We start from the raw sequence: 22,810 nt of genomic DNA, 5'->3' as shown, positions 1-22,810 counted from the left end.
ATTTCTTTTAAGTAATTCCTGCCCACAGTAGTAGATATAATGGTCATATGAGTTAAATTCAGCTATTCCAGTCCATTTTAGTTCACTGATTCCTAGAATGTTGACGTTCACTCTTGCCATCTCTTGTTTGACCACTTCCAATTTCCCTTCATTCATGGACCTAACATTCCAGGTTCCTATGCAATATTGCTCTTTACACTGCTGGACCTTGCTTCTATCACCAGTCACATCCACAACTGGGTATTGTTTTTGCCTTGGCTCCCTACCTTCATTCTTTCTGGAGTTATTTCTCCACTGATTTCCAGTAACATATTGGGCACCTACTGACCTGGGGAGTTCATCTTTCAGTGTCCTATCTTTTTGCCTTTTCATACTGTTCATGGGGTTTTTCAAGGCAAGAATACTAGAGTGGTTTGCCATTCCCTTCTCCAGTGGACCACATTTTGTCAGAACTCTCCACCATAACCGTCCATCTTGGTTGGCCCTACATGGCATGGCTTAGTTTCATTGAGTTAGACAAGGCTGTGGTCCATGTGATCAGGTTGGCTAGTTTCTGTGATTGTGGTTTCAGTCTGTCTGCCCTCTGATGCCCTCTCAGCACTACTGTCAATTAGTGTATCTTTTCTTAAAGTCTCCTTTCTGGGACATCGATAAAGCTACTCGAGTTTTCTTATAGTTAGTACATTTTTTCCATCATTTTACTTTCAACCTTTCTTTGTTTTCATAATATAAGGTGATCATTTTGCAAGTAACATTTGCATCAGTTTTGTTTTATCTTAACCCATTCACTGTAAATGCAATTACTGATATTGATGTGTTGGTATCTGCCATTTGCTTTTAATTGATCCACATGCTTTATGTTCCTTTTTCTCTCCCTTTTTTTCCCTTCCTTTAGTATTAAATCAATCTGTTATTATTTCAGATTTTCCTTTTCCCTTTTGATTTTCAGCAGCTTTACTAGGAGTGGGGCTTTTCATACTCTTTAGTTTATAATTAAAAAATTCTCTATTATTACATCTTCAAGTAGTTCTGCCTCTCGGTCTCTGTATCTGTTCTCCCTCTCCTACTCTTTATTTTCCTTCTCATCTCTCATCTTTAGGACTCCTCTAAATCACTATATTCTAAGTTCTATCTAAAATTTGTTTGATGTATTCATTCACTTTTTAAACCTAGATATTTTATTTTAGGTTGGCAATGGTTCCATTGCTATTTTTATTTGTTTATGATTATTTGTTAATTTTTTCATCTTTTTATCTGTATATTCTCCCCTTCTCTCCTTTCCCCTAAATACACTGATCATAGTTAAAATCCTTATGCATTTCTATCATGTGTGTCTCTGCATTCTCTTATCTCTTTTTTTCACCTTGGTCATTTGTCATGTTATCCTAACTTGTCAAATGTCATGTCATGTTTTATTGACTGCTATAAATTATATATGAAAATGTAAGATACTCCTGATACATTTTCTAATGCCTGAAAGGATTTACCCTTTGATTTGCTAGGCAGATAGGGGGAAGGGGTGTATATCACTCAAACATCTAAATATAACCTAAAACTGAGCTGTAATAAGTGTAGGTTGCAGTTTTGGTAGCACTGAGTCCACCTCTGATTTTTCTGTCCCTATGACAGGGGCTTTCAGAGAGTTCAGTTCAGAGCCTAGATTCTATGGTAGCTCAGTACCCAAGAGAATGAGAAAGACTCTGCTTTCCAAGTCTTTTTATATAGTTCTTTAGCCTCCTATCCTTCACAGCTTATATAATGGGCAGATATTTGAGGAGAAAACATGCTGTGTGAGAAAGGCTCTCAAGACTCTAATTTTGTCACTCCAGCACCAGGTAACCCCCAAATTATGCTGGCTTCCTGTCCCAATAGTCCTCTGCTTGCCCAAGCCCAGATTCTGAATCATTAAATTATGCAATGAATCAGCAAACTCCCAGTGAAAAAGAAGCTGTAGATCCTTGGCTAACATTGAAATAATCTCCACTCTAGAATTTTAGCATATTTAGTTATGTTGTGTCAACAAATGTTGAATACATTTCAGTTCAGTTCAGTTCAGTTCATTTCAGTCACTCAGTTGTGTCCAACTCTTTGCGACCCCATGAATCGCAGCATGCCAGGCCTCCCTGTCCATCACCAACTCCCGGAATTCACTCAAACTCGCGTCCATTGAGTTGGTGATGCCATCTAGCCATCTCATCCTCTGTCGTCCCCTTCTCCTCTTGCCCCCAATCCCTCCCAGCATCAGAGTCTTTTCCAATGAGTCAACTCTTCGCATGAGGTGGCCAAAGTACTGGAGTTTCAGCTTTACCATCATTCCTTCCAAAGAAATCCCAGGGCTGATCTCCTTCAGAATGGACTGGTTGGATCTCCTTGCAGTCCAAGGGACTCTCAAGAGTCTTCTCCAACACCACAGCTCAGAAGCATCAATTTTTTCAGCGCTCAGCTTTCTTCATAGTCCTTCTTTCACATCCATACACGACTACTGGAAAAACCATAGCCTTGACTAGATGGACCTTTGCCGGCAAAGTAATGGCTCCGCTTTTGAATATACTATCTAGGTTGGTCATAACTTTCCTTCCAAGGAGTAAGTGTCTTTTAATTTCATGGCTGCAGTCACCATCTGCAGTGATTTTGGAGCCTCCAAAATAAAGTCAGCCACTTTTTCCACTGTTTCCCCATCTATTTCCCATGAAGTGATGGGACCAGATGCCATGATCTTCGTTTTCTTAATGTTGAGCTTTAAGCCAACTTTTTCACTCTCCTCTTCCACTTTCATCAAGAGGCTTTTTAGTTCCTCTTCACTTTCTGCCATAAGGGTGGTGTCATCTGCATATCTGAGGTTACTGATATTTCTCCCAGCAATCTTGAGTCCAGCTTGTGCTTCTTCCAGCCCAGAATTTCTCATGATGTACTCTGCATATAAGTTAAATAAGCAGGGGGACATTATACAGCCTTGATGTACTCCTTTTCCTATTCAGCCTTCTATTTAATAATTTTCTTAGAATTTTCACACACTTATTCTTCTATGTAAATTTTAAAATCAAGTAGAAAATAAAAAAGAAATAAGATATCTCAGAAGTCTCTATCTTAATATGTCCGAAGACTTTATTGATTATCCAGCACATATTTGAATATGTAACTTTTATCAGGGTATATAAAACAGAATACAAGAAATACTTCTCTCTTTGTTATTCTAAATCTTTAATCTCATGGAATTAATATAATATCAACAACCTCAGATATGCAGATTACATCACCCTAAATGGCAGAAAGTGAAGAGGAACTAAAGTGCCTCTTGATGAAAGTGAAAGAGGAGAGTGAAAAAGCTGACTTGAAACTCAGCATTCAGAAAACTAAGATCATGGCATCCTGTCCCATCATTTCATGGCAAACAGATGGGGGAAAAATGGAAACCGTGACAGACTTTTTTTTCTTGGGCTCCAAAATCACTGTGGACAGTGACTGCAATCATGAAATTAAAAGATGCTTGCTCTTTGGAAGAAAAGCTGACAAACCTAGACAGTATATTAAAAAACAGAGACATTACTTTGAGACAAAGGTCCATCTAGTCAAAGCTATGGTTTTTTTCAATAGTCATGTATGGATGTGAGAGTTGGACCATAAAGAAGGCTGAACACTGAAAAACTGATGCTTTTCAACTGTGGTGTTGGAGTAGACTCTTGAGAGTCCCTTGCACTGCAAGGAGATCAAACCACTCAATTCTAAATGAAATCAACCCTGAATATTCCCTAAAAGGACTGATGCTGAAGCTGAAGCTCCAATACTTTGGCCACCTGATATGAAGAACGGATTCACTGGAAAAGACCCTGATGCTGGGAAAGATTGGAGGCTGGTGGAGAAAGGGACGACAGAAGATGAGATAATTAGATGGTATCACCGACTTGATGGACATGAGTTTGAGCAAACTCAGGGAGATAGTGAAGGACAGGGAAGCCTGTCATTCTTCAGTCCATGGGGTAGCAAAGAGTCATACACGACTGAGTGGCTGAGCAACAACAACAACAACAACCAGTTAAATGAAAATGGTTTATCTAGGATGTGTAGCCTGTGACCAAACTACCAGCCAGAATAGATTAGGGGGCTTAACCTGGGCCTCTCTGGGGAGATGGAAATGGATAAATAATAAAAGGCAAGCAGATCATCCTCTCTCTCATCATTCATTCTTGTATGAGTGGTCAAGCTAACCCTTCAATTCTTTAATTTCTGCAGTGCCTTTTCTGTTCTCTCCTGCTCTCTATGCTGCTGCTGCTGCTGCTGCTAAGTCACGTCAGTCATCTCTGACTCTGTGCGACCCCATAGACGGCAGCCTACCAGGCTCTGCTGTCCCTGGGATTGTCCAGGCAAGCACACCAGAGTGGATTGCCATTGCCTTCTCCACCTGCTCTCTAGAGTAGATTTTTATTCTGTTACATCATTCTTTTTGAGACTTCAAGTTCACAAACTTATGCAATCAGAGTCCTTCACCAGAACGAATTCCACCATGTACATAAATAATTATGAACACACTCAGAAACCAGGAAAATTATTTAAAAAGTTGTTCTTTATGATGTGCTGGTTTTTTTCTTATTGGATTACCTTTTCTCTATCCAAAATATGGTCTCTGAAGGATGAAATCATTATCATCAGTCTTTTTTTGGTCTCTCTCTCTCATACTCCATCCACTCCCCATTTAACCTGCCACTCACTCCACCTCACTCCCTACAGAAGTTCTTTCCTTTTGGAGTCTCCTTGCCGTCTATTTGTAGCTCTTAAGCTTGTTTTTTCTTTTCTGCATTGGGAGAAATCAGAAAGGGTAGCAGGGTTATGTGGTAAATGGGAGGAGCACAGGGGATAAAAAGTGTTAAAATCTTGTTGAACAAGTCTTTTTTCCCCCAAATCTTTTTATGTTTCATTCCTATTGAGGCTTTTGCAATTTAGAAATCTCTAAAGTATATATTAAAAGATGCTAACTCCTTGGAAGGAAAGTAATCTTCCTAGACAGCAACCTAGTAACCAACCTAGAAAGCATATTAAAAAGCAGAGATATTACTTTGCCAACAAAAGTCCATCTAGTCAAGCCTATGGTTTTTCCAGTGGTCGTGTATGGATGTGAGAGTTGGACTGTGAAGAAAGCTGAGCGCTGAAAAATTGATGCTTTTGAACTGTGGTGCTGGAGAAGACTCTTGTGAGTCCCTTGGACTGCAAGGAGATCCAACCAGACCATTATAAAGCAGACCAGTCTTGGATGTTCATTGGAAGGACTGATGCTGAGGCTGAAACTCCAATACTTAGGCCACCTCATGCAAAAAGACCCTGATGACTCACTGGAAAAGATCCTGATGCTGGGCGGGATTGGGGGCAGGAGGAGAGGGGCACAACAGAGGATGAGATGGCTGGATGGCATCACCGACTCGATGTACACGAGTTTGGGTGAAATCTGGGAGTTGGTGATGGACAGGGAGGACTGACATGCTGCGATTCATGGGGTCGCAAAGAGTCGGACACGACTGAGTGGCTGAACTGAAAGTATATTGGGTTGTTTGCTGTCTGCTCTCTTCCTTTCATTTTCCTTTTTTATAGGTTGCTGGCTTCTTATCTCAGAAATCCAAATAGGAAAGGCATATGCAATTAGCATATAGATAAGGTTAGAATACATTAAATTATCATTACTCTTTCACATTTGCTGAGAATCTCATGTCTAGTATGAAGTAATCAACTAACTCAAATGTCTTGCATAATCCCACTGAGACCTCACTTTCTCCTAGGTGTCTTGATAAATCCTAGGTTTTTAAGAAATATGGCTAGGACCATTCCCTCCCTCTCCTATGACTCTCTGAGCTTTTGTCATTTCTAAACTTACCTGTGGACAACTTCTTTCACAATTAGATTATAATACCTGCACTCAGATCCAGCCCGTGTGATATTCCCTGTCCTCAGTGACTTGAATATTGGCTCTGAGAGAAAACTGGCCAGAAGTTTAGCCCCAGAAATCTCAGGATGGTCCTCTAAACTTCTAAACTTCTCTGGCTTTTAGGCCTCTAAGCTCTTGAACCCCATGGACCTTTTTCACTCTCACTTCAGCTCTGCACCCACGTTTGAATATCTACCACTGTGCGGTTTCTTTGGGCACTGTAGTTTCCATGCCCCAGATAGGAATTAACAATCCTAACCGATATATATTCTCGGGATTCAGCCATTCTGAACTGATCCTTCAATCCTTCTGGATATCTCTTCAGAAACTTGCTCATGAAAATGCAGTTTGACAATGACAGTCAAATTCTCTCTTCTTGTCCCCTCTTATTCCACTGTTGGAAAGAAAAGCTTTCACACCATCTCATGCCTGTGAATGTTGTTTCCAATTGTCAAGCCAGGTTCATGAACACTCACTGTGTTTATTGTTCTTTGTTTCTCTTAGGATTTGTGCGTCTGGCTGGAGGGGATGGACCCTGCTCAGGGCGAGTAGAAGTGCATTCTGGAGAAGCCTGGACCCCAGTGTCTGATGGAAACTTCACACTCCCCACTGCCCAGGTCATCTGTGCAGAGCTGGGATGTGGCAAGGCTGTGTCTGCCCTGGGACATGTGCCATTCAGAGAGTCCGATGGCCAGGTCTGGGCTGAAGAGTTCAGGTGTGAGGGGGAGGAGCCTGAGCTCTGGTCCTGCCCCAGAGTGCCCTGTCCAGGGGGCACGTGTCACTACAGTGGAGCTGCTCAGGTTGTCTGTTCAGGTGAGATGCACATCAGGACTTAACCTCCGTGTACGCTCAGTTCAAGCTAAAAAAGAAATCAGATTGTGCTGAAATCCTGTCTTTTTCTATCAGTGTACACAGAAGTCCGGCTTATGAAAAATGACACCTCTCAGTGTATGGGGCAGGTGGAGATGTATATTTCTGGACAATGGAGAGCACTCTGTGCCTCCCACTGGAGTCTGGCCAATGCCAATGTTGTCTGTCATCAACTCAGCTGTGGAGTCACCATCTCCACCCCAAATGGAACAGAAGGAAGTGATCAACTCTGGAAAGCCCGATTTCACTGCTCAGGGACTGAGTCCTTCCTGTGGAAATGCCCTGTGACTATTCTGGGTGTTCCTGACTGTTCCCATGGCAACATGGCCTCTGTGATCTGCTCAGGTAAGACAGGGAAAGGCTACTATACTTAGGATGCTCCTGGAGTGAAATTTCCCCAGAGCAGAGAATAAGCGAAAACAGGCTTCAAAAGGAAGATATTATGTAGTGAAATTATTGAACTCAGGTTTCAACTGCTCATTACTCAAGAATCCAATACTGAGAGACAAGCGTGGGGTAAAATTAAAGATAGCTTTGTTGAGTAAACCAGCAGTTCTGGGGAGACAGATGACTAATGTACCAAAGAACCAGCTCTCCCTTGCTGATCAGGGACAAGAGTTTTTAAATGGGAATTTCAGGAGTGCACAGGTGGAGGTAGGGGACAGGCTACCTGCAGAATAGCACAGCTAGCCCCGACAGTCATCTTGAAATAGGTCTGATCAGTGTCACCTTTATTATTTGAAATACAGTTAATCATCAGTTCTAGTGTTGATCTGTTCCCATTTCCTTGAGGCCAATTCTTGGAATTGTGCAAGATGAAGAAGATTATGGGCTTCCCTGTTGACTCAGATGGTAAAGAATCTGCTTGCTATGCAAGAGACTCAGGTTTGATCCCTGGGGTGGGAAGATCCCCTGGAGAAGAAAATGGCACCCCACTAGTCTGGTCATCATGTAATTTACTTCTACCTCCTGGTTGGGATTTCAGCATCTGCAAAACAACTCAAAGGATATGGCTCAGAATGTTAGCTATAGCCCATGAGGAGGAACTAAAAATCCTTGACTTTGTTTAGGGCTAAACTATTATTATTTTATCCTATTTGACTGTTTTCCTATGTTTCTGAAAATTTTTCATTTCTGTGATTAAATTCATTCTTTGGCTAAGGCTTTTCTACAGACAGAAGCAGGTGCAGGACATGAGGGTGGTCTGTCCTGAGAAGGCTCCGTAAGGTCCTGCTCCATAGCATTCTCATTGTTTACTCATTTTTTTTCAGGGGAAAGAAGTGCTAAGAAATGCTAAGAAGTGCTATGTCAGGAAAGAAATTCTTAGATGAATAATATTTTTATGAAACATTATTATTTAAGGACAATAATAGAGAACAAAGTACAAACAGTAAGTGTATACCTAGGGTCATGTTCCCCAATCCAGATCTACAAAGAGAACATGCACAGCACCACAGAATCACTATCACCTCCCAATAGATGTGTCCTTCTCCTCTCCAGGGAAGACTGCTTACCTAAGACTTGTACTGCCATAGAATATTTTCCCAGTTTTTGAACTTTATGTGTAACCATACAGAATGTTTTCTTTCATGTCTAATTTCTCACTCCTGATGTTGTTTATGGCAACATTGTATTCAATTTGATTACTATAGAGTATTCCTTTGAATGATCACATGACCATGCATTGATCCATTCAACTAGTGGCAGAAATTTGAGTTTGTTGCCAGGTTTTGACTATTACAAATACAGTGGTGCAAATTACCATGATGATGACTTTTGGAATAAATATTTATTATTATTTTTTGTGTTTAATTCTGTCTTATATTTTAATTTTCTTAATGGTATGGTGTACTTCAATGAGCCAAGTTACTAATCTTAAGTGAATTCATTCACCTTTTTTACTGTACATGTAGTGCTCCTTCAGTCAGTCAGTTCAGTTCAGTCACTCAGTCATGTCCGACTCTTTGCAATCCCATGGACTGCAGCACATCAAACTTCCCTGTCCTTCATCATCTCCCGCAGCTTGCTCAAGCTCATATCAATTGAGTTGGTGATACCACCCAATCATGTCATCCTCTGTCATCTCCTTCTCCTCCTGCCTTCAGAATTTTTCCACATCAGGGTCTTTTCCATTGAGTCAGTTCTTCCCATCATGTGGCCAAAGTATTAGAGCTTCAACCACAGCATCAGTCCTTCCAATGAATATTCAGCACTGATTTCCTTTAGGATTGACTGGTTTAATATCCTTGAAGTCCAAGGGACTCTCAAAAGTCTTCTCCAACACCACAGTTCACAAGCATCAATTCTTCAGTGCTCAGCTTTCTTTATGGTGCAACTCTCACATCCATACATGACTACTGGAAAAACTATAGCTTTGTTGGATCTTTGTCGGCAAAGTAACATCTCTGTTTTTTAATATGCTATCTAGGTTTGTCATAGCTTTTCTTCCAAGGAGCAAGCATCTTTTAATTTCATGGCTGCAGTCATCTTTTGCAGTGATTTTAGAGTCCAAGAAAATAAAGTCTGTCACTGTTTTCATTGTTTCCCCATCTATTTGCCATGAAGTGATGGGACCAGATGCCATGATCTTCCTTTTCTGAACGCTGAGTTTTAAGCCAACATTTTCACTCACCTCTTTCACCTTCATCAAGAGGCTCTTTAGTTCCTCTTCACTTTCTGCCATAAGGGTGGTGTCATCTGCATATCTGAGGTTATTGATATGTCTCCCAGCAATATTGACTCCAGCTTGTGCTTCATCCATCCCAGCATTTCGCATGACGTGCTCTGCATAGAAGTTAAATAATCAGGGTGACGATATACAGGCTTGACGTACTCCTGTCTCAGTTTTGAACCAGTCCCTTGTTCCAGTCCATAGAGCTCCTTATATCCTCCTAGAAAAAACTTTGTCTACTCCAAAATCACAAAAATATTCTCTGAGAGTATCTCACAGAAGTGTAATTACTTTTATTTTGCATGTAATCATACAGTGCCTCTAGGACTGATAACTGTGTAGGATAAGGGTCAAGTGTCATGTTTTCATATGGGCATCCAGTTGACTGAAAATCTTTTTCTGGAAAGACTATTTCCCACTGCAGTGCCACCTTTGTGATAAACGAAAGGGCACATATGTCTGAGTACTTCTTTTAGACTTTCTATTCTGTTCTACTGTGTCATTTGTCTATCCTTCCACCTGTACCACATTTTCTTAATTATTGTAATTTTATAGTAAATCTTGAACCTTCCATTGTGGCTCAGATGGTAAAGAATCTGTCTGTAAGGCAGGAGACCTGGGTTTGATCCCTGGGTTGGGAAGTTTCCCCTGGAGAAGTGCATGGCAACCCACTCCAGTATTCTTGCCTGGAGAGTCCCCATGGAGGGAGTAGCTTGCTGGGCTATGGTCCACTGGATCACAAAGAATCAGAAATGACTGAGTGACTAAAAACACATAGTAAGTCTGGGTAACTTTAAGAAGTTATGTTGTTGCTGTTCTTCCTAACTGCCTTGGTCATTCTTAGTTTTTGTATTTTGTATACATTTTTGAGTTGAAGCTCCGATACTTTGCCACCTGATGTGAAGAGCTGACTCATTAGAAAAGACCCTGATGCTTGGAAAGATTGAAGGCAGGAGGAGAAGGGGACAACAGAAGATGAGATAGTTGGATGGCCTCACTGACTCAATGGACATGAGTTTGGGTAAACGCTGGGATTTGGTGATGGATAGGGAAGCCTGACGTGCTGCAGTCCATGGGGTTGCAAAGAGTCAGACATGACTGAGTGACTGAACAACAACATAAACTTTGAATCATCTTGTCATGTTTCATACACACAAAAGCATCAGGGAATTTTATTGAGGTTAGCTTTAATCTGTATATAAATTTGAGAATGATTTATTTTGACAACATTGAGTGTCCCAAATCATTGGCAAAATATATCCCTTCATTCAATTTGGTCTTGAATTTCTCTCCGATATTTTGCACATCTTTACCTAGGTTTTCTCCTAGGCATTTCATGGGTTTGATGTTACTAGTATTTCCTTTAGTGAAGGTTTTCTAGGAGTGAATTCTCTCTGAACTTTATCTGGATTCCCCAAATGTTAGGTTAGTATTTTGCTTTAAGTCTTCTTTCTTTCTTTATTCCCCCCCCCCGCCCCCTCTAGTTTTCTCTCTCTTTCTCTGTCTTGTTCTAGCTTTCCCTCTCTCTCCTCCTTTGTCCCTCTCCTGCCCCATTTACCCTTGAGTATGTAAAATCTTTCCGGATTAAGTTGCAGACAGGATGCTCCTTTATCCCTCCTAATCCCCAACCAAAAAAATACTTCAGGAAATTTCCTTACATAACCACAGTTCAATCAAACCTTTAGAGATATCAGCCCCAGATAACATCTAAGTGCAACCACATGAGAGACCCCAAAGATAGAACTGCCAAGTTGAGTCTTTCCCAAATTACTGACCAGGAAATTATGATCAAAATTAAAAAAAAAAAATTCCTTCAGCTGCTAAATTTGGGGGGAAACTTTGTTATACAGTATTGTTTAACCAGGCACTTACCATGTAACTAGCTTTTCTATATATTTGATCTCTGGTTCCTCTGCCTTTTGTAAAACCTGCTTGAACATCTGGAAGTTCACGGTTCACGTTTTGTTGAAGCTTGGCTTGGAGAATTTTGAGCATTACTTTGCTAGTGAGATGAGTGCAATTGTGTGGTAGTTTGCGCATTCTTGGCATTGTCTTTCTTTGGGATGGGAATGATAACTGACCTTTTCCAGTCCTGTGGCCATTGCTGAGTTTTCCAAATTTGCTGGCATATTGCGTGCAGCACTTTCACAGCATCATCTTTAGGGTTTGAAATAGGATTGTTATGTAGAATGAAGTAAACCAGAAAGAGTAAAACAAATACTGTATAACATCACTTATATGTGGAATCTAGAAAAATGATAGAGACGAACTTACTGCAAAGCAGAAATAGAGACACACCAACATAGAGAACATCATATGGATACTAAGAGGGGAAATGAAGAGTGGGATGAATTGGGACATTGAGATTGACATATATGACATATAGACACTATTGATGTGTTGTGCTGTGCACTTAGTCATATCCGACTCTGCAACCCCATGGACTGTAGCCTGCCAGGCTCCTCTGTCCATGGGGATTCTCCAGGAATGAATTGTGGAGTGGGTTGCCATACCCTCCTCCAGGGGATCTTCCCAACCCAAGGATCACCCCAGGTCTCTTGCACAGCAGGTGGATTCTTTACTGCCTCAGCCACCAGACTCAGAAGCCCTACACTATTGATACTAAGTATAAAATAGATATTGCCTGGAGAATCCCGTAGACATGGAGCCTATGGGCTACAATCCATAGTGTCACAGAGTCAGACACGACTGAAGTGACTTAGCATGCACGCACACATAAACTTTGCCAACAAAGGTCTATCTAGTCAAGGCTATGGTTTTTCCAGTGGTCATGTATGGATGTGAGAGTTGGTCTATAAAGAACGCTGAGCACCAAAGAATTGATGCTTTTGAACGGTGGTGTTGGAAAAGACTCTTGAGAGTCCCTTCGACTGCAAAGAGAGCCAACCAGTCCATCCTAAAGGAAATCAGTCCTGGGTGTTCATTGGAAGGACTGATGTTCAAGCTGAAACTCCAATACTTTGGCCACCTGATGTGAAGAGCTGACTCATTGGAAAAGACACTGATGCTGGGAAAGATTGAAGGCGAGAGGAGGAGGGGACGACAGAGGATGAGATGGTTGGATGGCATCATCGACTCGATGGACATGGGTTTGGGTGAACTCCGGGAGTTGGTGATGGACAGGGAGGCCTGGTGTGCTGCGGTTCATGGGGTCACAAAAAGTCGGACACTACTGAGAGACTGAACTGAACACATAAAATAGATAAATAATAACCTATTGTATAGCACAGGGAACTCTCCTCAGTGCTCTCTGGTGACCTAAATAGGAAGTAAATCCAAGAAAGAAGATATATGTGTGTGTGTGTGTGTGTGTCATTGCTGTTTGGTCGCTGAGTTGCATCTGACTCTTTTGTGACCTCATGGATGTAGCCTGCGACACTCCTTTGTCCATAGGATTTCCCAGGCAAGAATACTGGAGTGGGTTGCCATTTCTTTCCCCAGGGGATCTTCCCAACTAGGGATGGAACCCTGGTCTCCTATTTGGCAGGCAGATTTTTTTACCACTGAGTCACCTAGGAAACCCTTACATGTATATATAAGGTATTGAATTTGCTGTACAGCAGAAGCATCCACAACGTTGTAAAGCAATTATGCTCAAATAAAAATTAATAAAAATAAATAAAATAAACTCTCTGTCAGGTAACTCTAAGAGCCAAATACCCTGGGAAATTTTCTTAATGTTTCTTTTTCCTTTTGTTTTCCATGAGATCTCTTTTATTTTTATTTTTTTGAGATCTCTTTTATAGAAGTGTTTTTAAAATCACAAACATTGTAGATAAAAAAATTGAACAAACCCTTCAGAAAGGATTTTGTTTTGCTTCTTCTATGTAGGGGTAGATTAAGGATAGAGCAACTAATTTAACTCATTCTTAGGGCAAAGCTTGGCTTAAAGCAGGAATCGTGGCATTGTCAGGACCAGGGCTGTTCATAGAGAAAGGAAACACTAAGATTATGGTAACTTTACTGGTATGTTACAGCTTTCATCTCAGCTCCATCACTAGGTCATTATTATTATTATTATTATTTTATTTTGAACTTTTTACTTTGTATTGGGTTTAGCCGATTAACAATGTTATTACAGTTTCAGGTGAACAGCCAGGGACTGTTTCCCCCCAAACTCCCCTCCCCTCCTAAAAATTATTTTGCTTAACTGAGTTTCCTGCTCTTCAACCCTCCCAACCCTCTAATCATCGCTCTTTTTTCAGGAAACCGCACCCAGGTGCTGCCCCAGTGCAATGACTCCCTGTCATTACAAGCAGGGTCTGCAGCCTCAAAGGAGAGCGCCCCCTACTGCTCAGGTGAAGGTCCCACAGGACAGAAGACCATTTCATTCCCCAGGTCAACGCCTCATTGTCCCATTTCTCTCTCCTCAGATAGCAGACAACTCCGCCTGGTGGATGGGGGCGGTCCCTGCGCCGGGAGAGTGGAGATCCTTGACCAGGGCTCCTGGGGCACCATCTGTGATGACAACTGGGACCTGGACGATGCCCGCGTGGTGTGCAGGCACCTGGGCTGTGGACAAGCCCTCAATGCCACGGGGTCTGCTCACTTCGGGGCAGAATCAGGGCCCATCTGGCTGGACGACCTGAGCTGCACAGGAAAGAAGTCCCACGTGTGGAGGTGCCCTTCCCGGGGCTGGGGGCCGCACGACTGCAGACACAAGGAGGATGCGGGGGTCATCTGCTCGGGTCAGCACTCCACACTGTCCACCGACTAGGGGAGGGGAGGGCCCAGGAGGACGGGGGTCTGATCCCTGAGGGAGAGATGCTGAAAGCATCAGAGAAGGAGGCTTCCTCCCATAGAACCTGTCTTTCCAGCAGACGTGAAGATGAGGTGCTTTCACTGCCTCCTGCAGCAGCTGAGATTCTGGTCCTTTCTCCTCAGTAGTGTTTGCTGGCAGAGCCTTTTCTCAGTTTTCCTTGAAATCAGGGCTCACTCTTCTGGTACATATGGTAGAGAAGTCTTAAAGCCAAGGTGCTAGTTTTTTTGTTTTGTAACAAATCACCACATAGTTAATGGTTTAAAACAACACATGTACTTCCTTACACTTCTGTAGCTTAGATGTCCAGCAGGAATCTCACAGGATGGGGATCAAGGTTTCAGTAGGGTCACATCACCTCTCAGCCTCTGGGAAAGAATCTGTTTCTTGTCTTTTCAAGCTTCTAAAGACTGCCTGCCTGCTTTCGTTCGTAACCTGCTTCTGTTCATCATCAGACCAGCAACACTCCACATCTCTAACTGTTATATTCACATCTCCCTTTAACCAGAACGAGGAAAAGTATTCCACTCTAAAGGATAGTGAGTCTAAGATTGTGATTAGACTGTGCTCAGGTGGTTAATCCATCATATTTCAATAGGGTAATCTCAAGGTCCTTACCTTTATCACATCTGTAAAGTCCCCTTTGCCAGATAAGGAAGCAGTCACAGGTCCATTATTCTATCTGCCTCCACACTGTCCACATCACACCCCTTTCATACACTCTTTTTGATGTTTTGTCAGGAAGCAGGTATCAGCTTCCACTCCCTGCAGGTGTCCAGGTTGGTCTTCCTCTCAGTTCATAACCACTACATCATGGTGGTAGAAATATTTAGAAAGACAGACACAGATGGGCAAAGTCAGATAAAAAGGAGACAGATTTCACTCTGGTCATCTAGTGGATTTGCTTCCTCAGCTGAGTCAGAGATGAGTGTTCACAATTCTGGGGAGAGAGGAAAACCCAGAGCACTGAGTGGGGTGCTCACTGTGTCCTATCTCCTCCCTTTCAATCTCAGAGTTCCTGGCCCTCAGGATGGTGAACGAGGACCAGCAGTGTGCTGGGTGGCTGGAAGTTTTCTACAACGGGACCTGGGGCAGTGTCTGCCGCAGCCCCATGGAAGACATCACTGTGTCCGTGATCTGCAGACAGCTTGGCTGTGGGACAGTGGAACCCTCAACTCTTCTGTTAGTCTCAGGGAAGGTTCTAGACCCCAGTGGGTAGATTTAATCCAATGTCAGAAAACTGATACCTCTCTCTGGCAGTGTCCTTCTGACCCTTGGAAATACAGTTCCTGCTCTCCAAAGGAGGAAGCCTACATCTCATGTGCAGGTGACTTACTATCTGTTTCTGTGTCTGTCCCAACCCTGTAGGATAGTATTGAGATTTGATATTTTAAAATCTAAGTGATACGTTTAAATTGAGTTTCTAAAATGATGGAGCTAATTTAATCCACATGTTCCAAACTTGCTTTATTAAAAGTTTTTAATTGATATAATTGTTTGCTGTGTACAACATAATGCTTATATATTGATAAATGATCACTAGAGTAAGTCTAGTTATATCCATAACCATATATCTATAGTTAAATATTTTTCTTATATGATGAGGATGTTTAAGATGTATTTTCTCATCATCTTTCAAATAGACAGTATGGTATTCACTATAGTCACCATGCTGTATGTTATATCTCTTCACCTATTAATTTTACAACTCAAGTTTATACCTTTTGACTACATTTGCCACACCAAATTCCCCACCTCTGGCAGCCACCAAGTACTCACATCTCTGAACTTGCTTTTTGTTTTACGATTACACATATAAATGAGATTTTATGGTATTTTTCTTTCTCTGTCTGATTTGTTTCACCTAGCATAATGCCCTCAAGGTCCATCCTTGTTGAAACTGGCAAAATTTCTCCTTTTTTATGGGTGGATATATGTCTATATTACATTTTCTTTATCCATTCATCCATCAGTGAAGACTTACCTTGTTTGGCTCTTGTATATATTGCTATAAAATACTAAAAAGTAATGCTGTTAAAGTGCTGCAGTCAATATATCAGCAAATTTGGAAAATTCATCAGTGGCCACAGGACTGGAGAAGGTCAATTTTCATTCCAATCCTGAAGAAGGGCAGTGCCAAAGAATGTTCAAACTACTGCACAGTTGTGCTCATTTCACATGCTAGCAAGGTTATGCTCAAAGTCTTTCAAGCTAGGTTTCAGCAATAAGTGAACTGAGAACTTCCAAGATGTACAAGCTGGGTTTAGAAAAGGCAGAGGAACCAGAGATCAAATTGCCAACATTTGTTGGATCATAGAGTAAGCAAGAGAATTCCAGAAAAATATCTGCTTCATTGACTAGACTAAAGCCTTTGACTATGTGGATCACAACAAACTGTGGAAAATTCACCAGACCACCTTACCTACCTCCTGAGAAACCTGTATGCAGGTCAGGAAGCAACAGTTGAAACTGAATATAAACAACTGACTTGTTCAAAATTGGGAAAGGAATTCGTCAAGGCTGTATATTGTCACCCTGTTTATTTAAATTATATGTAGAATACATCATGGGAAATGCCAGGCTGAATGAATCACAAGCTGGAATCAAGATTGCCGTGAGAGATATCAACAACCTCAGATATGCAGATGATACTACTCTATTGGAAGAAAGAGAAGAGGAACTAAAGAGCTTCTTTTTGAGGGTGAAAGAGGAGAGTGAAAAAGTTGGCATAAAGCTCAACATTCAACATTCTAAAAATTAAGACCATGGCATCTGGCCCCATCACTTCATGACAAATAAAAAGGGAGAAAGGGGATACAGACAGATTTTCTTTTCTTGGGCTCCAAAATCACTGCTGGTGGTGATGGTAGCCATGAGATTAAAAGAGGCTTGCTCCCTGGAAGGAAAGCTATGACACACCTACACAGAGTATTAAAAAGCAGAGACATCACTTTGCTGACAAAGGTCCATATAGTCAAAGTTATGTTTATTTCAGTAGTCATGTATGGATGTGAGAGTTGGATTATAAAGAAGCTGAGTGCCAAAGAGTTGATGCTTTTGAATTGTGGTGCTTGGATGCCACAAATGAATTGTGAGTCCCTTGGACAGCAAGGAGATCCAACCAGTCCATTCAGGAAATCAACTCTGAATATTCATTGGAAGGACTGATGCTGAAGCTGAAGCTCCAGTACTTCTGCCACCTGATGAGAAGAGCTGACTCATTGGAAAATACCCCGATGCTGAGAAAGACTGAAGGCAAAAGGAGAAGTGGGCCACGGAGGATGAGATAGTTAGCATCACCAATTCAGTGGACATGAATTTGAGCAAACTTTGGGAGATAGTGAAGGACAGAAGAACCTGGCATGCTGCACTCCATGGGGTTGCAAAAAGTCAGACACAACCTAGCAACCGAACAAATATTGCTGCATTGAACATTGGGTTTTCAAGTTAGTGTTTCCTTCAGCCCCAAATGCCCCAAAGTGAAATTGCTAAATCGTATGGCAATTCTATTTTTAATTTTTGATGCACCTCAATACTTTTTCCATAGGGGCTGCATCAACTTACATTCCCTCTAATTGTGCAAAAGCTTTCCTGTCTCTTCACATTCTCCTTAACGCCTGTTCTTTCTTCTTTTTGATAAAAGCCTTTCTAGAGGATATGAGGTGATATCTCATTGTGGTTTTGATTTGTATGTTCTGATGATTAGTAGTGTTGAGCACATTTTCATGTACCTATTGTCAAATTGTATGTATTCTTTAAAAAAATATTTATCAGTTTATCTGCCCATTGTTGAAAGTTGTATTGTTTGATTTTTGCTACTGAGTTGTGTGAGTTCCTTGCATATTTAGGATAATAATCTTTATCAGAAATATAATATGTAAATATTTTCTCCAGTTCCATAGGTTGCTTTTTCATTTTGGTGATGGTTTCCTTAATTGGGCAGAAGCTTTGTAGCCTTATGTGGTCCCAAATGCTTGTTTTTATCTTGTTCCCTTTGATTTTGGTGTCAAATCCAAAAAATCCTCATGAAGACTGATGTCAACGATTTTATTTTCTGTTTTTTCCTGTAGAAATTTTATGGCTTCAGGACTTGTGATCAAGTCTTTAATCTACTTTGAGTTGATTTTTGTGTGGTGTAAGATAGTGGTTCAGTTTCATTCTTTTGCATGCGGCTGTCCAGTTTTCCCAATGCCATTTACTGAAAAAACTGTCCTTTCCTCATTGTATCTTCTTGGCTTCTTTGTCAAAAATTAATTGACCATACAAATATGGGTTTATTTCTGGGCTCTCTATTCTGTTCCATTGATCTCTGTGTCCATTTTTATACCAACAACATACTGTTTTGATTAATATAGCTTTGTAATATAGTTTGAAAACAGGAAGTATGACACTTCCAGCTTTATTACTCTTTCTCAAGATTGCTTTGGTATTCAGCGTCTTTTGTGGTTCCATGCAAATTTTAGGATTGTTTGTCTGTATCTGTGAAAATTTCCATTGACATTTTGGTAAGGATTGCAGTGAATCTGTAGATTGCTTTGGGTAGTATGGGCATGTTAATAATATTAGATCTTCCACTCCACGAGCACAGAATATCTTTCCATTTACTTGAGTCATCTTCAGTATCTTTCATCAGTATCTAATAGTTTTCAGTGTACAGGTCTTTCACCTCCTTGGTTAAATTTATTCCTAGATATTTTATTCATTTTCATGCAAATGTAAATAGAATTGTTTTCTCAGTTTCTCCTCATGGCAGTTTGTTGTTAGTGCATAGAAATGCAACTGATTTTTGTATATAGATTTTTCATTCTACAACTTTACTGAGTGTATTAGTTCTCATATTTTTGGTGAAGTCTTTAGGGTTTTCTATATATAGTATCATGTAAGGGAGTCTCCTTTCTCATGACTCTGATGGTAAAGAATCCATCTGCAATGCAAGAGACCCGGGTTTGATCCCTGGGTTGGGAAGGTCCCCTGGACGAGGGAATGGCAATCCACTCCAGTATTCTTGCCTGGAGAATCCCGATGGGCAGAGGAGCCTGGCAGGCTGCAGTCCTTGGGGTTGTGAAGAGTCAGACATGACTGAGCGACTAACACTTTCACTTTTCAATGTGAAAATAGTGTCAGTTTTGCCTCTTCCTTTCAGATTTGGTTGTCTTGATTTTCTTTTTATTGCCTGATGGATCTGGATAGGACTACCAAAACTAAGTTGAATAAAAGTGGTGAGAGTAGATAATTTTGTCTTGTGTCTGATTTCAGAGGGAAAGCTTTTGTTTTTTTACAGTCAAATATGATGTTAGCTGTGAACTTCTCATATGTCCTTAATTATATTGAGATGCAATCCTTCTATAACTACTTTGTAAAAGAGTTTTTATCATAAATGGATTTTGAATTTGTCAACATTTTTTCTTCATCCTTTGAGATATGACTTTTACCTTCATTTTCTTTATTTGGTGTATCACATTGATTAATTTATGAATGTTGAATTATCTTTGCATCCTTGGAACAAACATCACTTGATCATGGTGTATGATTCTTTTAGTGTATTCTCAAATTCAGTTTTCTAATATTTTGTTGAGGATTCTTGCACCTGTATTTATCAGAGTATTAGCCTGTAATTTTATTTTCTTGTGGTGTCCTTATCTAGTTTTGGTATCAGAATAATGTTGGCCTCATAAAATGAGTTTGGAAGTGTTTCTTTCTTCTGTTTTTAGAAGAGTTTGAGAAGGCCCCACCACTAAATATTGTTACATTGGGAACTGGGATTTTGAAAATAAATGTTGAATGAAATAAATAAATGTTGGGGAGGGCGACAAATAGTTAAACCATAGCACCTTACTTCCTTCAACATTTCTCTCTCTGTTTTTCTCTCTCCTTCCCTCCCCCTCCACATACACAAACACATACCCCCCATTCAGGTACACCTTGAATGGTACGCTGAATGTTGCCTGAAACCCACAGCTAAGACTGTGGCAAGAGATATTTCAAAAGCAGAGGCTCACTCCCTTCCTTGCCTCTCTTTTTTCATCTCTTTGTCTTTTCCATTTGAGGCCAAAGAGGCATTAAACTATTAGACCTTTCATTGATGATATTTTTCCTATAATTAAACACTGAGAATTGAGAGGTGGTAAAGTCTTTGACCATGAAAATGAGCAACATGCTCACAAAGGTCCTGCCATCATTTTCTCAGAGGTTCTCTGCATAGAGTGGGTATGAGGTTTGATAGGATGATCTGGAAAGAATATACAAATTTTGATACTTTACGACAGGTACTATTTACCCTTCTGGTTTTTTGTGTTGCTTTGAATTTGTATTTATTTCTCTCAGCTTCAATTCTTTTATATATACTTTTCAGTCTTTTGTTTGTTATTTCCGCATCTTCTCAATGCAAATTTTTCTCAGCAGGTTTTTTTTGTTTTACTCTATTGCAAAAATTTCTGCCTTACTCAGTGTGTACATATATGTGTACATATATCTTCTTAGAATTCTACTAAGTCTTTCCTGTATATTTCCTTTTGAAGAGATTCCTAACCAACACTATGGGCTTTTCTGGTGGCTCAGACAGCAAAGAAACTACCTGCAGGGCAGGAGACCTGGGTTCGATTTCTGGATAGGGAAGATCCAGTGGAGAAAGGAATAGCAATCTACTCCAGTATTCTTGCCTGGAAAATCCTATGGACAGTGTAGCCTGGTGGGCTGCATTCCATAGGTCACAAACAGTCAGACACGACTGAGCGACTAACACACACACACACAACCAACACTGCATTGTAGATCAATTATCTTCCAATTAAAAATAAATTTAAAAAAGCGTTTCCTTTTACAACAGTAGTCTTCACTTGCCCACTTGTCACACTGAATAGTAGGTAAGAGTAGCTTATAATCTATCTAATAATTTTCCATTAAAAATTACGTATGTGAGATTTTGAGTATAAATTAACTCTGTGCTTCTGGACTGATTATTTTTAATATGAGCTATTATCATAGACTATTACCATGCACTTATATTTGGTTACTATTTCACTGATTAGTGTGAATTTAAAGTTTTATTTTACTGAATTTTATTCATCCATTCATTCAATAACTATGAAGCCCTTATCTAGGCATTTAGAAAAGGTTTTCCATACATATTTGTTGAATGAGCGCATACAATGTGCAGGCACTGTCCTAATAGCAGAAACATGGCACATATAAGATATACAAGGTCCTTCTTCTAATGGAACTTTCATTAAGAGTTTGGCCACCTCATGCGAAGAGTTGACTCATTGGAAAAGACTCTGATGCTGGGAGGGATTGGGGGCAGGAGGAGAAGGGGGTGACAGAGGATGAGATGGCTGGATGGCATCACTGACTCGATGGACATGAGTCTGAGTGAACTCCGGGAGTTGGTGATGGACAGGGAGGCCTGGTGTGCTGCGATTCATGGGGTCGCAAAGAGTCGGACACGACTGAGCGACTGAACTGAACTGAACTGATGTGTACATTTGTAGATGTCCATGTTTATATTTGCTGTGGGATGTGAAGACTGATAAACAAGTAAATATTTAAGTAATTTCAGCTGTGATCAGATGCAGTGAAAGTTTCAGCCCAGGAGTTAATGAATGAGCCTGTGTTTTCATGTGTCATTTGCACTGACCCAAAGACCTTAGATAATCTTATTTGGGGACAAGATCACCCCCAGCTGTCCCTGATCCATTGTTTCCCCATTGTGTGCAGGAAGAAGACCCAAGAGCTGTCCAACTGCTGCCCCCTGCACAGGTATGTCAGCCCCTCCCCCTCCCCTGTGGCTCCCAGGGGCTCCTTCCTCCCACCAGGGGAGTCACAGGAGGGGCTGCTGCCTTTTCAGACAGAGAGAAGCTCCGGCTCAGAGGAGGAGACAGCAAGTGCTCAGGGCGGGTGGAGGTCTGGCACAGTGGCCTCTGGGGCACCGTGTGTGATGACTCCTGGAGCCTGGCAGAGGCCGAGGTGGTGTGTCAGCAGCTGGGCTGTGGCCAGGCCCTGGAAGCTGTGCAGGCCGCGGCATTTGGCCCTGGAAATGCGAGCATCTGGCTGGATGAGGTGCGGTGCGGGGGCCGGGAGTCCTCCCTGTGGAACTGTGCTGCGGAGCCCTGGGGTCAGAGTGACTGCAAGCACGAGGAGGATGCTGGTGTGAGGTGCTCTGGTGAGTGAGGTGCTCGGGGTCCACCCTGGGTGAGCTGGGGCAGCGCAAGGACAGTGGGCTGGGCCGGGGGTGGTGGGGAGTTTGTATTCAGACAGTGTCCAGGTCCTGGGGCTCTCATCTAGGACGGGGGAGCTGGGAGGACTGGACACTGGTGTTGTGGAGACTGAGGTCTGATTTCAGGCTCAGGAGGGAAAAATGGGTTTGCCCTGCTTTCTGGCCAATTTCTTTTCCTCACACTGCTGTTTTTCTCTTTAGGTGTAAGGAAAACATTGCCCCCAACTGCCGCAGGTACTGTGAACACCCATGGGCAGGAGAGAATACTCAGGTCTGGGGACCTGTTCTGTGGGCCCTCTGACAGCTCAGGAGAGGAAAGAGCCTGAGGAGCCCTGGCTGTTGGGGAGGAGCCCAGTGCGTTATGTT

At 41.5% G+C, this 22,810-nt stretch overlaps 1 pseudogene; it reads left to right on the top strand.

The window, feature by feature from the left end:
- Positions 1–22,810, top strand: part of LOC129644254 (antigen WC1.1-like) — a 41,945-nt pseudogene that overhangs the window by 16,348 nt on the left and 2,787 nt on the right.

Source organism: Bubalus kerabau, chromosome 1, assembly GCF_029407905.1.
Source record: "Bubalus kerabau isolate K-KA32 ecotype Philippines breed swamp buffalo chromosome 1, PCC_UOA_SB_1v2, whole genome shotgun sequence".
NCBI classification, from domain to species: Eukaryota; Metazoa; Chordata; class Mammalia; order Artiodactyla; family Bovidae; genus Bubalus; species Bubalus kerabau.
The sequence above is the reverse complement of the archived record's forward strand: the minus strand, read 5'-3'. Positions and strand labels throughout refer to the sequence as shown.